The 15,953-nt window shown below is 31.7% G+C and overlaps 1 non-coding gene across 1 annotated transcript; it reads left to right on the top strand.

Annotated features, from left to right (window-relative positions):
- Positions 1-13,802: 13,802 nt before the first annotated feature.
- TRNAY-GUA lies at positions 13,803-13,891 on the top strand. Its single transcript is given in 2 exon segments — positions 13,803-13,839; positions 13,856-13,891. It is a non-coding gene; the product is annotated as a tRNA-Tyr (tRNA).
- Positions 13,892-15,953: the final 2,062 nt, after the last annotated feature.

The raw sequence follows: 15,953 nt of genomic DNA, 5'->3' as shown, positions 1-15,953 counted from the left end.
TATTACCCCAACTCGTTCCGAGATACGAAAAGGGATGAGTTTCCTAGACTAACGCAGGGAACAATGTCAGTGGTAGAATATGAGTAGAAATTTACAGAGTTATCGCAGTATGCTCTGCCAATTATTGCTGAAGAAAGAGATAGATGTAGAAAGTTTGAACAAGGTTTGAGGAAAGAAATTAGAACTCCGGTGACATCTACGGCTAATTGGCTAGACTTTAACCAGTTAGTAGAAACGGCGACACGAGTCGAGCGGAGTTTGGCAGATGATGAACAGTTGCCAAGGGACAGTGAGGCAGTAATAGGCCTAGAGACAAGGGATCCCGAACTCCAGTTGCAACTCAGACTAGTGGAAGCCAATTCAAGGGTACAGTTTGGTAGGGATCCAAGAAAAAGAAATCGAGACCCTCAGGCAGTGCAGTTAGCCGACCAGAGATGACACGAGCTAGTGAGTCGATAGCCAACACAAACAAGAAACCGGCGGGCCCTAGTTGTGGCAAGAGGCATCTTGGAGTATGCTAAAGTGGCAGAGGCGTATGTTTCCAATGCGGACAAGCAGGGCATTTCAAGAAGGATTGTCCCCAGGTGAACAAGGACGCCCCAATAGCACAACAGACAACCTTTCAGACAGTTAACCAACCAAAGGGCACTGGAAATCGAGGCGAAGGGTCAAGTGGTGCCAAGCAGAAGAATGTGGTAGGTCGACCCCAGCAATTGGGGCAAGTGTATGCCGTGACACACCAGGAGAACAGACAACCTCTCAGACAGTTAACCAACCAAAGGGCACTGGAAATCGAGGCGAAGGGTCAAGTGGTGCCAAGCAGAAGGGTGTCGTAGGTCGACCCAAGCAATAGGGGTGAGTGTATGTCGTGACACACCAGGAGGCAGCGGAGTCTCCAAATGTTGTGACCGGTAATGTCATATTATGTGGACNCACCAGGAGGCAGCAGAGTCTCCAGATGTTGTGACCGGTAATGTCATATTATTTGGACAGTCTGCATATATTTTATTTGACCCTACTGCTACACATTCATTTATATCTAGCATGTTTGCATCTAATATAGATAGGTTGGTTGAGCCTATGCCTGAAGAGCTATATATCGCTACCCCTTTGGGAGATGTGATAATAGTAGATAAATGTTATAATCATTGTGACATGTTGATCAATGGTCAAGACTTTTATGTTAATTTACTTCCCTTGGAGCTGTTGGAGTTTGATGCTATCCTAGGGATGGATTTTCTAAGTAAGTATTGTGCTAAAGTGGATTGCTACAAAAAGGAAGTAGTGCTCAGAAAATCAAATGGCCAGGATGCAATGCTGGCAGGAATCAAAAGATTAACTGCAGGGAATCTGATATCAGCAGTGAAAGCTAGGAAGCTGCTGAACAAGGGATGTAAAGCCTATCTGGCTCACGTAGTGGTTGCTCAAGGGAAAGAGCTGAACCCAAAAGATTTCCCTGTGGTAAATGAGTTTTGGGATGTATTTCCTGAGGAATTATCAGGATTGCCACCCGACAAAGAGGTGGAGTTCACTATTAACTTAATTCCAGGAACAACTCCTATATCGCAGGCACCGTATAGAATGGTGCCAACTAAGTTAAAAGAATTAAAGGTTTAGCTGCAAGAGTTAATTGACAAGGGATACATTCGACCTAGTGTATCGCCTTGGGGAGCTCCGGTATTGTTTGTAAGGAAGAAAGACGGTACACTTAGATTGTGTATCGACTATAGGTAGCTAATAAGGTAAGGATTAAGAATAAATATCTGTTACCATGAATTGACGATCTGTTTGATAGGCTAAGAGGAGCCACAGTGTTTTCAAAGATAGACCTGAGATCGGGTTATCATCAATTGAAGGTGAAGGAAGCTGACATTCCTAAAACCGCATTTAAAACAAGATATAGACATTATGAATTTCTAGTAATGCCATTCGAACTGACACATGCCCCTGCGGTATTCATGGATCTTATGAATAGGATATTTCATCCCTACTTGGACCAGTTCGTGATAGTATTCATTGATGATATATTGGTATATTCTTGCAGTAGGGAGGATCATATAACCAACATGAGGATAGTATTGAAGACGCTGCGAGATAGGCAGTTGTATGCTAAGTTTAGTAAATGTGATTTTTGGTTAGATCGGGTTGTATTTCTTGTGTATGTTGTTTTAGCGGATGGTATCAGTGTAGATTCCCAGAAGACGGAAGCAATAGTTAATTAGGAATGACCCACGACTGTTTCAGAGATACACAATTTCTTAGGTTTGGCAGGTTATTACCAGAGGTTTGTAGAGGGTTTCTCTAAGATAGCCCTTCCATTTATAGGCCAGCCGCAGCATCGCAATGCTAGGGAGATTTGCAACGCTCGGTTGCGCCGCGCGTGCTGAGGGATTTACGTCAAACTTTGGAGTGTTGCAACGTTGATGCTTCGATCTTACAGCGTTAGGCTTCAGCGTTAGAGTGTGTTGCAACGCTGGCGTCCTTGAGTTTCCGAAGCGTTGCAACGCTGCCCTACGTCCAGGCATTCTTCCTTTTCTGGTCATTTGATCGATTCAGCTTCTAATTTTGATATTTTAGCGCTTTTAAGTCCAACGCTTGATCCAAGTGCTTGTACACTCGAGTCCTATAAAATAAACAATTAAACCAAATTAAGTAGCAAAACAACCCTGAGTTAAGTAGAAGAAAATAGCACATTTCAAGTGCTATCAGATAGCTCTGATACCATAAAATAACAATGGAGAAATTATTTGATAAATGTAATTCCACTCACCCTTCTATACATAATATAGGAAGAGTTATATGAAAAAAAAATACAAGAGAATCAATTTATTATTAAGAGTACAAATTAAGGAGATAATTGTATTTACAAATAAAAGCATAAATAGAGGAGATGATCAAGGATGGAAGATGTTGGAATATTCTTTAAGGGAGCTTGTGTTTAAAAAGATTCAATCCACGGAGGAGTCGACTAACCATTACAACATGATTTAAGAAGGAAGTTCTTCTATGCATAGGTCAATATTGATAGTAAATTGTACTTGAACGTGGTCTTGTGGAGCATGTTGAAAAATCGAACCACGTTAAAAAGTCTTGACTTGTCTCTATTGAATTGTTTTAATCTTTTAATTCATTGTTACATTCGATAAATATTTTTAATATTCTTTAATAAAGTTGATAAAACTTAATTCAACATTTTAACACCTAATTAAATCCTTCCGAGTAACTTAACATGGGTGGAATTATGCTCATCAGGGATATTTTGTTTCAAGGGTTTGGATTTGATGGATTAGGCATTCTAAGTCCAACCCTTGTTTGGAGCAAGGTTCTACTGCCTTCCTACACCCTTTTCTCATGGGTTAAATAGTAAAAACTGTTCAAATTCATGGGTTATCCTTTTTTTTCTTTTTCTTTTTTTTTCTAATTTAATCCAGGAAGTTCGTCGGCCAACTTCCGAACACCACCTTCGGTGACCGACATTGGCCAATTCCGACTATCACCTTCAACAACCGTCGTCGGTCAAACTCCAATCACCAACTTCGGTGACCGCCTCCGGCCGCCACTTCCAACGACTCTACTAGCGACATTTTTTTTAAGTCATTCTAAATAGGCCCTTAGTTTAGTTACAAAGATATTTTTTTAAAAATTCTCTTTCTTTTAATTATTTTTTCTTTTAGAGTTTTTTTAATAATTATTATTATTAGATTATCTTTTTTAATTCTCTCTCCTTCCTTCTATGTTTAAAATTAATGTTTCCTTCATTTTAGAAGATTTCATTTATTTTCTATTTTTCCTAGTTGAAAATCAATCACCTACCTAATAAGATCTCAAATATATGTCGAATATACTAGTAATATAATGAAAAATGTAAACATTCATCGCATATACCATAGTTTTTTTTTTTTTTTTTTTGTATGTTTAGAAATATACTAAAAACTGTAAATATACATCGAATATATTGTTTGGTATATAAGCCAATATAAATTGTATTATTCATGCACTTATCCAATATACATTGATTTATTTATAGAAAATTCAAATAGTGCTATATATATTAAATATACTTGGTTTTCTCTTTTAAAACTTCTTATCGATTCTTTCTTTCATTTATAAGGGCAACAATGTTGGATTTTTTGAGATATTTTCTTTACCTGTATAGGTACTAAAAAGAGAACTATTTTGGAAATTTCATAACCACAAGAAACTTTCCTTACATGTTAGAGTTAAAAAAAGTAAATTGGGTTATATTTTTGTGTAAAATAATAACTCATTAGACTGGAATTATATAATTAATTATATTTATTTAGGCTATATGTATAGAAAGCCCTAATTTAATTTAGGAAAATTATTTCAAATGTAAAACTGTTGAAAATATTTACAAGATATAGCAAAATTTTAGAACTATTAGTGTCTATCATTGATAGTTCTAAAATTTTGCTATATCTTGTAAATATTTTGATTTATTTTTCTATATTTAAAAACAACCCTATAATTTAATATTTTCATTTTTTTCGTTGGTAAATTTAATTAGCTTGAAGATTTAGAATTATCTTTTAAACGTAAATGAGTAAAATGTTGGTAACAACTTAGCACCAAATAAAAATTAAAACTCAAACTTTATCATTTTTTTATTATTATTTCTCAAACCTAATTTGATAAAAATATATATATGATTTTTAAATAATTAGATTTAAAACTAAAATACTAGTTTATTTCAATTTAAAGTTAGCATATTACAGTAAAAAAAAAAAAAAAAAAAAAAAAAAAAAATCGATCATTCTCAAATTAGTTAAAGTGACAAAAGTCTATGAAGTTTTATCTCAAAATCTAGTAAAATAAAAATACCAAATTATAAAATAATAAATTAAGATGACAAGTTTGTATTAATCTAAAATATAACCACCAATTAAATACAAGAAAATATTCCACACGCTCAAGATTTATAAATCTGCACTTCATTCCCAGGTTATCTAAACTCACACTCCAAACACAAGTTTCTTAAACCTAGACTTTTAAATCCTACAGTCCAAACACAGTTTTTTAAAACTTAGGCTACTTAAACCTCCCGGTGTAATCCTCGTATAAAATTTCCAGACTTAAGATTTCAAACCTATGCACCAAACGTCATTTAGTAGTTGAAGGAGTAGTATTGTTATGAGACAAATCTTCCACCACAATTTAGAATGGATCTATGTGAACTCCTAACTAATTCAGGTACTATTTTTACAAGGTTAAATACTTTATGGCTAGCATGATATTTAGGATAAATTCTCACCTATTTATTCGGTGTAGTAAGTCCATCATATCTTTACTATAATAGAAAAAGTACTAATTTACACAATGTTCTTGTTATATGTTTTAAGTCTCAATAAGACAGTCGGTTGAAATATTTTCATGTGGCTTTATCAATTATAGAATATAATCATCATACTATATATATATATGATAAGAAAATGAATATCTTTGTCCACCTTTAACATTGATATGTTCTACCTTGCAATTGAAGTCAACTTTGGGAGACGTCATTTGATTCCCCACCCACGAGCCAACAAAGCAAAAAGGCCTCAATCATTTAAGCTAAGCCAATTACTTGCTTTTTCTTTTTTCTCGGTCCAAAGTCTAAAGGAACCACGCGTCCTAAAAAGGAAAGTTAAATCTTCTAATTCTAAATTAATCAGTCGAGTCGAAAAAATTATACTAATCGATAAATAATCAAGTTGAATTCAACCTTGCTATTTTGTAACATTCTTCGATTCATAGGTTTCAAAATGTTACAATTTTATCTTTGAGATTTGTATTTTGTTTCAATTTGGTTTTTAGGTTTCAAGATTTACACATTTACATTTGATTTTTCTACTAAATACTCACTTCCAGTCTTCAGTGTTATTATCTATTAAATAATTTTAAATAATTATAATTATTATAATTAATTAAATTTCACTATTTTTCATCACTATTAAAATTTCACTTCATAATTATTTTAAATCAATTGTCGCTACTTTTCATCACTATTGAAACTTCACTTCAAAACTTTTAATTAATTAATGCAAAAGGGAGATCAAATTGAAACAACAATCAAATCTCAAGAGTAAAATTGTAAACATTTGAAACTTAGAACCTATTTGGTAGTAATTTGAAAACAAAGGATTCAATGAAATAGAGTTGTATTTCATAATTTTCATATATGTGTTTGGCGGAGATTCAAAATTGGATTATAATTTAAACAATTGTTAAAAATGTGTTTGATATTATATGTTTATAAATCATAAAACTAGTTTGCTACTTACTAATATTAGTTGACAATACACTATTATTAATTTATTTATGAATATGATTTATGTTAAAAAAATTTATAGAATTATTATTTTATAATATAGCAAAATGTCACTGCCTATCTGTATAGATAATGAGATTTTGCTATATTTGTAAATAAAATTGATTCATATTTCTATTGAAAATAATCTTTTGATATTATATAATTATAATACATATTAATTTTAAAAAATAAAATTAAGTTTATAACAGGATATATTGTATTTCTAAAAAAAAAAATATCTTTATTAATACAATTCTAATATTTTAAAATTCGAATTCTAGATACAATGAAAATATAAAAAAATGGAATTTTAAAAAAATTTCAGTGTTTGGACACAGAATCTAAAAATAGTTTTCATAAATAGAATTCAGTCAAACGCATATTTGCTTATCTTAATGAATCTAAAAATATAAAATAAAATACTAAATATAATCTTAATGAAATTTAAAATCTAATAAGAAATTAAATAAAATATGAAAATGATGAGGATGGACAAAGAAGTTATTTCGGAGGGAAAAAAAGTCGTAATGAAATAATCAAATCATGAAAAAGTGGTCCAAAAAGGACTTATGCAAAACTATTTTCATGCAAATAATAATAATGATAATAAATTTTAATGATTTGTCGATGCTTTTTTCTCCACCAATTTCTGGTCCCAATTCCAACAGTTTGTTGCGATCCAATCAAAATTATTACATCCATCTTAAGAATATCTTAATTTAACTCCAGTCCGGTTTATCATCTTTGTGCATTCCACAATAATATTTAAAGAAAGTTATCCACATGATATACATTTTTTAAATGATTTTAAAAAAAAAAAGTATGCGGAGTATAAAATAAAATATGGTGATGACTGCATCTAATCATTCCTTTATTTTAGAGATCATACCCTCATAACTTTAATTAATGAGTTATTTATATTTAGTTTTTGGAAATATGAATCTAACTTTCAAATTTTAATCTTAAAAAAAAACACTTGCAAATTTTAATAGACGTTATTAATATCTTCGTCAATTAACATATATATTTTAGAAGTGAATAAAAACTATCTACAAATGTTAAAAAAAAAAAAAAAAAAAAAAAAAAAAAAAAAAAAAAAAAAATCTTTGAGTAGACTTTTGTAGTTGTCAACTTATAAAACAAAACTTAACGCGAATAAATTAGGTCTGTTTGAAAATCATTTTGTTTTTTGAAATTAAGCGTATGAACACTACTTTGACGTCTAAATTTCTTCTTTTGTTATCCACTTTTCACAAGCAAATTTTGAGAACTAAAAAATGTAGCTTTCAAAAAGTTTTTGTTTTTAAAATTTGACTAATAATTCAACCATTATATTTAAGAAAGTACAAATCATTATAAGAAATGTGGATAAATAGAGTTAATTTTCAAAAATAAAAATAAAAAATCAAATAGTTATCAAACGAGACATTAATTAAAGTCCCATAAATGCAAAGAATGATTAGGAAAATTAATGGTCAAACTTGGTCAACACTAGTCAACAATCATAGTCATGGGTTAGTAATTATTATGTATATGGATGCATTGTGTATCTACGTCTATGTCACAAGGTTGTGCAAGCTTCATTTTTTGACATGCATGATACTTTAAAGCACACTTTGTACTTTACACATATCTATGAAAGGTTTGAATAAAAAACATAGTCAATTCTCGATGTAACATATCACAAGAGCGCCTAGTTAGATGTGCATGCCCATCATGGTATTTTAAAACTATTTATTATATTATATATTTTTGTCAATATTTTTAAATTTTAATGAATTCGATATTGACATAAAGAAATGAATTGATATTCCCATTTTTTAATATAAAAAATTCACAAAACAAACGTGTGAAGATGATATAAATAAAAAATATTTTAACTAGTTTTAAAGACGTAAAAATGCTTGTTTACTAATTTAATTTGTTTTTTAATTTACTAAAAGTTAAATCACTTATCTTGTTTTAAAAGTTTGTAGATTTGTTAACATTATTTGATTTGATTAACAAGTTTTTTTTACTTGATTTCATAAGCAAAGTTAGAAAAATAAAACGGATAGGATTGGTATCGTTTACCTCTTCGTTGTATACGATAGAGTCAGGGAGCTAAACGATGGAAAGTATATCTTATTGTTTACCTCGTCGTTCTACACGATGGAGCCTCAAAACTAAATAATAGTGAAATGGTTGATCGTTTACCTTTTCATTGTGCACAACAGAATTCGGGAGCTACGCGATAGAGGCTATCGTTTACCTCTTTGTTGTACACGATGGATGCTCAGCGCTAAATGATGAATGGAATATTGAATCGTTTAGCTATTCGTTGTACACGATAGGACTAAAATACTAAACGATAGACAGAGAACTTTTCCACTTGCCTCTTCGTATTCTTTTCTTGCATTAGAAAGGAGCAACCTGCTCGATTTATACATTTTTCCCTATTTTAAGGATCCAAAGAATTAAAAAATTATATAACGAATAACTAATGAAATGAGGACACATGATTGATAACGGGCAGAAATACATGTTATCATAGTGCTAAGTTCTTAAACAATGTTGGCTTACGTTGATAAAACATGTTAAATTCCGTCCAAAAAGCATCAAATTCATAATATTGCGGTCGCATGCGTTCATCACATAGGAACAGTTGATTTTTGTATTTTTGTACGGAAAATACGTTGACGCAAGGCAGAAATTGCGATCATAGGAAATCATTGGTCGAGTGCAGCATTACCGCAAGGCTTTGCAGTGATCGTGTTCGTAAACATTTGCTCGAGAAGGATTGCTGCAACTTGGTCGGCACATCTAGATGAAAGGCATAATTAATCACGATGGGACAGAAAGCTGATGGCGGTCAAATCTGAATAAAGTTGACAGTCACTAACGATAACAAGTACACTCAGCTTTTCGGTGACAAATATTCGGCGCATCAGTCAGGAAATTAAAGCCATCTCATCTGTGCAATCATGAGAGAGAAGCCACCCTTCACCCCGAAGCTCTATAAATACCAAAGGCATCCTTCAAAAAAGGGGTTTGGTTCATTTAGCTCAGAACGTTTTTGTCCATAGTTTTTCTTTATTTTTAAGGCAGAGCAAGGGAAGAGTAGAGACGCCGGAAGATCGCTCAGGACAACTCGAGAGAAAACCTTGAGGCGTAAAAGCAGAGAGTGGGCCGACTATTGCGAGAGCGAGAATATCTTTTAAACACGAGTAGAAAGACGGTGTAAAAGGTCTGGGACGCAAGAGATTGCTACCATGCTCTTTATTCTTTCCTTGCATTTTTATTTTGTACTTCAACTTTATATTTATACAATGGAAGTTCTCATTCTACATCTGTTCACTCTATTAGCACGTATGAGTAGCTAAACTAATAGAATGGGTTGAGAAGAACTAAGCTAACATGACCTAAGATCTTCAATGCATGCGATTGTCTTGTTTTGTGTTGTGCCCAACACCCCTTTAGAGCTACTCGAGAGAGAGTCTAAAGAAAGAACCTAATGATTCAAGAGAGCTAGATTAGAATCTAGACTTAAGAGAGTGAGATTAGATTGGCATAAGCAAGAAATAGAGACTTAGAAATAAGCTCTGTTTGTCAACATTGCATCGCATCCACCCTAGACATAGGTATGATATTAAGTGGTCGCATATTTGTGTGAATGTCATTTTGTCATCGAATAAATAGGAATAGAGGCTTATGTGTAGGCCCTGTAGACTTATCGCATATATCGCATGCGTTCTAGTATTAGAAGCCGTAGCATTCGCACCGAAAGGTGGTTTACTATTGTATGTGTGTTGCATGATCGCATAGCATGAACGTATTCTAGGAAGTTTTAGCCAAAACCCTTCTCAACCCGTTCACCACATACTCATCGCATCTTCTGTTTTGTCGACTCTTTTCAAACTCCGCTGCATTTGTTTATTTCCATTACCGCAAACAACAATCACAACAACTTATTTATTTATTTGGTTACCACAAAGTTTTTTAAAAATTACCACCGCAACTTGTTTTCCCAAGTCTCTGAGTTCGACCCTAGACTTACCAGGAAACTAAGTGGGGTTTACATTTGGATTTCGCTAAGAAAACTTGAGTGTTCAACGCAACTCCATCAACACATTTCATCCATAATTCCACATCATAAAATAACACATCAATGATCAATACATGGAGAAAGAATATTTGTTTGTTATCACACAATCCTAACAGAAATCTGGAGCACTCAGGGAATAATCCTTCATGACTCACCACAGTGACATGGCATTCTTCAGCTAATATGTTTTCTTGACTCTTCCTTGGTAGCTAATGTGGCATATTCTCTAACATCTTCCCTCAAACTTGTGAGGAGTTCAACTATCCCAAGTTTGGATTGTAAGTTGAAAAATTGAGAGTGTGTCAATAGTTTTGTGAGATAGTCAACTAACTGATCTGATAAAGGAACATACTTGATTCCAAGTTTCCCTTTAAGGACTAGATCTCTGACAAAGTGGACATTTATTTCAATATGTTTGGTTCGAGCATGGAAGACAGAGTTATTGGCTAATGCCCCTGTACTCACATTGTCACACCAGATTATTGGTTTGGATGAATGAAGACAGTAGCTGCTGAAGCCAAACAATTTCTGAGGTCGTGTATGGAAGAGCTCAATACTTGATCGAGCTACTGCTGTTTGTTTCTTTGAAAACCAGGAGACAAGATTTCCACCAACAAAGACACAATACACAGCTAATGACTTTCGGTCATTAATGTTTGCCGCCTAATCTGCATCTGAATAGGCTGAAACTTCAAGTGAGGGGCTTGGTTGAAACAGTACTCCATAGTTCTTGGTACCACTGATGTACCGAAGAACTCTTTTTGTTGCTTGCCAATGAGCATCTATAGGAGCGTTGAGAAATTGGCTAAGATGATTCACCATATATGTGATGTTCGGACGAATGTGAGTTAGATGTTGAAGTGCTCCGATTATACTTCTATGTAAGAATGGATCAGTTTGAGGAACTCCATCAGTAATAGACAAGTGTTTGCCTAAGTAGCTAGGTGAGGTTGCAGGTTTCAGATCTGAAAAACCAATCCTTTGTAATAGATCATCAACATACTTTGACTTATTCGATATAAAGCCATCATCCAAATACTGAACTTGAATACCTAAGAAGTAATTCAACTTGCCTAGGTCTTGAGAGCAAATATGCTATCCAAAGTGGCTACTAAACGAGAGATCAAGTTGTTGTTGTTGCCTTTTACTATTACATACTTCGACTTTTCGAGGACAGCAGCTCAGACTGCATATCTAGTCAGGAGATCTCAGGTTTGCTTTAGATAACAACCACCACAGGATTATACTCCTCATCTAGCCAAAGCGTACCTAAGACACTAGGTTACGTGTAAACATTGGGCTGCCAGCTTGAGCCAGGTTATCAGAGTGAAGCTTCATAAGTTTCAAATATTCAGACATTGACATGTTACCTTTACGAGTTTGTTGGAAAACTTGGCGAAGATAAACTTCTTCTGCCCTTGACTAATCTCCAAACAGTGAATGAATGGCATCCCATAGACTCTTAGCACTTTCGTACCCCATTAGCTGTACAGCAACTTCAAGAGTCATGGAGTTGTATAACCACCCTAACAATAGTTGGTCTGCTGTAACTCAAGCTTCATGCAGTGGGTTCAGGGACTTCACGCTGGTGGAGCTCAAAGCTCCTTCTGAAGCTTGAGAATCTACTTCACCAGGTTCAGCAGCTGATGAAGTAGCAATAATGAACATAGGAGGGCATACCTTAGTTCTGGACAGATGACCTTCAAGTCTGTATCCTTTTAGGATTGGAAGAGCTAACGTCTTTTATAGCATAAAGTTTCTTCTCTCTAACTTGATGCTAGCTATTTGATTTAGCAGTTGATTAAGAGGATGTGTGCCGAACTTCGAAGATTTAGTAGTCGCGTTGGATCCTGTGACACTGGCGTTTGCCATAGATGCTCTGATACCAAGTTAGAAAATAAAATGGATGGGATTGGTATCATTTACCTCTTTGTTGTGCACGATAAAGTCAGGGAGCTAAATGATGGAAAGTATATCTTATCATTTACCTCATCAGTCTACACGATGGAGCCTCGAAACTAAACGATAGTGAAATGATTGATCGTTTACCTCTTCGTTGTGCACGACAGAATTCGGGAGCTACGTGATAGAGACTATCGTTTACCTCTTTGTTATACACGATGGATGCTCAGCGTTAAACGATGAATGGAATATTGAATCGTTTAGCTATTCGTTGTACAAGATTGGACTAAAATACTAAACAATAGACAGAGAACTTTTTCACTTGCCTCTTCGTATTCTTTTCTTGCATTGGAAAGGGGCAACCTGCCCAATTTATACACTATTCCCTATTTTAGAGATCTAAAGAATTAAAAAATTATATAACGAATAACTAATGAAATGAGGACACATGGTCCAATACATGGAGAAAGAATATTTGTTTGTTATCACTCAATCCTAACAGAAATCTTGAGCATTCAGGGAATAATTCTTCATGACTCATCTCAGTGACATGACATTCTTCAACTGATATATTTTCTTGACTTTTTCTTGGTAGCTGATGTGACATATTCTCTAACAAATTTCCTAGGATTTGAAGCAGAACACATTTAGGTTGTGTTTGAGATTGATTATGAGAGAAATAAAAGAACCTTAATAGTTTTTTTGTATTTGATAAAATAAATTATGATTAAATCTTATAAAAATCAATTCTAAATCACACGTTCATTTCACATCCTTTTTGGAAATCAATTATTATTATTAGCTTTTAGATTCTCTTAAAACTAGTGTAATTCTTAATAAAATTTAATTTTAAATTTTATCATTTAAAATTAAAATTAATTTTTTTTATCTACTTTAAACAATTATTTGATAATTATAAATTAGAAAAATAAAAGAACACAATTATAATTTTGTATTTATTTACCTAACACTTGTAACCAACTTGTGCTAGTATAAAGCTAAAATTTACCAAATATTAATATGGTTAATATTACAGCTAATTTTACAAAAAGAACACAGTTATCCTACAACATTCTCAAACGAAGCCTTAATCCATATATTTTTATACTGGAACATTTTAGTTTTATTATTTGGTCATTTATGCAATAAAAAAAGTATTTTAGACGTTTATTAAAACATCTAATTTATTGTAATCATTCTTCTTGTTAACTCTATCTCAATACAAAAAATGTCTCTCATTTTATCAATATGAAATTCACACCAAACTTTTTGTATAAATGTTTCTAAAAAATTGATATTTTGAATCATGTCATCTTTAGAATTTTTTTTCTTATTTATTATTTTTTAAAGAAATTATTAACAAGAACATCTTTTCTTTCTCATCCTTTTTTTCAATCTGAGAACGACATCCTTAGAAAAAAAAATCATTATTATTAATTAAAAGTGATGGGCTTTTTTAAACAATTACGATTATATAAATAGATTGTAAAGTTTCAAACGTAACCGACCTTAGCTCAGTTGGTAGAGCGGAGGACTGTAGTACGATTTGCAGCTTAATCCTTAGGTCGCTGGTTCGAATCCGGCAGGTCGGAATTTTTATTTTTTTTCATTTCCTTTTTTTTTTCCTTCCCTTTTTTTAATTTATTAAAAATACAATTTTGAATCTGAAGATTTAAAATTTAGTTTCTATATTCTTTCAAAAATAAATTTAGTTTCTATTATGGCCCTAACACTTCTGATTTTTAAATTTTAATTTAACTTTCATTTTATCATATAAGAGGTAAAAAGTGATTTGTTTAATTTTACTCTAATTAGTGTGTAAGGCTCAATTTAATGAATATTTTGTTTTTTGTTTTTTTTTTTTTAAGAAAATTAAGTATATGAACACTACTTTCATCCCCAAACTTTGAACACTACTTTCATTTCCAAATTTCTTCATCTTTTATCTACTTTCACCAATAGTTTAAAAAACGAAGCCAAATTTTGAAAACAAAAAAAGAGTAACTTTCAAAAAGTTGTTTTTATTTTTTAAATTTAAATATGCAAATTAAGAAACGTGGATTTTAATTTTCAAAAAAATAAATAAATGCTTACAAAGTGGGGCCTAAATTTTGAAATTAATTTATAAATGATCTCCAAGTAGAATTGACGATTTATTGTTATAATAGAATGACTAAATTGGTTAAAATGTGTCAAACTAGACTTTGTTAAAATATATGTTTCAAATGAGTTTAAAATTTTGCTCTTTGTTTATTTTCTATATTTAGAGGTTGATTAGAGGGAAATAAAAACTTTCGATCTTCGAGGACCAATTAGCAACAAAATTTAAACTCAAAGACGAGAATATAAACCACTTTAAAAACTAAATAAAAATTAAAATAAGTCATCAATAGAAGAAAATTAATTTTCAAATAGAAACTAAATTTAAATTTCAAGGACAAAAAAAAAATATATTTTACTGTATTATTTTAAAATATCTACACTCCACTCTACTTGAACCTTTTATTGGGAGGAAAAACTATAAACTTGTGAAAATGTATTGATATTATCCTAACTTATAATTTCATTGAAATGCAACTCAAAATTTAGGTAAGTGTTTATGGATCTTGTTCTTTAACTTTACAACTACTTGTAATTTACACCCACTTGATAAGTTTTTGTTCCAATAAACCAAATATTCTTATATGCATTTAATAAATCATAAATAAAAATAAAAATTAACATATCTCTCCAACAAATTTCCTCTCCTAACTTTTTTTTCTCTATACAATATTTATTCTCTCTCTAAAATTTTTAACATTTCATTAATATTTTTTATTTTCTTAAAATTTTCATTTCTACTTCTCTTCTTAGTTATAAGTTTGTACCATACATTTCCAATTTCTTTCTCTATGAATCAAATATTTTTCTCCAATATTTTCTAACTGTTCTGTTTCCTCCAAGTTATTCTTTTTGTCAAATTAACATTTTTATGAAGCTCAACTAATATTCTCTCCACATGTTTTTTCATGTCTCTAGATTTACCATGTTTCACTTTTCTCTCAATATTTGTATGTGTGTCAATTTTATTTACACATGTCTTCGCAATTTTTCATTTGTAAAATATCTCGTGATCAAACATATTTAGACATCGTTCAATAATCATTTCAACTTCAAATTTTTCAAGTGATATTTTTTTTATCATAATTTTTTATTCGTCGTTTTCATTTTTTTAAAGTAAATATTTGAATATTTAGTCAAATTATAAAAACAAAAGTATTTTTTTTTATAAGTTTTTCAAAATCTGGTTTGAAGTTTAAATATGCATGCTCTTAAAATGTTTGCAACCAAATAAAGAAACCAATAGGTTGAAGCAACATTTCTAGACTTAACTAGCTTTTTAAAAAAAGAAGAAAAAAAAATCAAATGGTTGATTTTAGTTTTCCATTTAAAAAAAACAATTATAAAACAAATATGGTCTTAAAAAAAATAGAAAGAAAAACTTGAAATAGATATCAAATAGTGTAAATTTATAAAACCCAAAAAATTATAATAATAAAAAATTACACGTTGAAAAACCAAAATGAGATGTATACCTCTTCACCAAAGCACATAATTTAAAGTTTTTGTCCCAAAATAATATTAGTAATAGAGGGTTTGAGTGAAGTTCGTTAA

Source organism: Benincasa hispida, chromosome 9, assembly GCF_009727055.1.
Source record: "Benincasa hispida cultivar B227 chromosome 9, ASM972705v1, whole genome shotgun sequence".
Lineage (NCBI taxonomy): Eukaryota > Viridiplantae > Streptophyta > Magnoliopsida > Cucurbitales > Cucurbitaceae > Benincasa > Benincasa hispida.
Note: the sequence above shows the minus strand (reverse complement) of the source record. Positions and strands in the feature narration are given on the sequence as shown.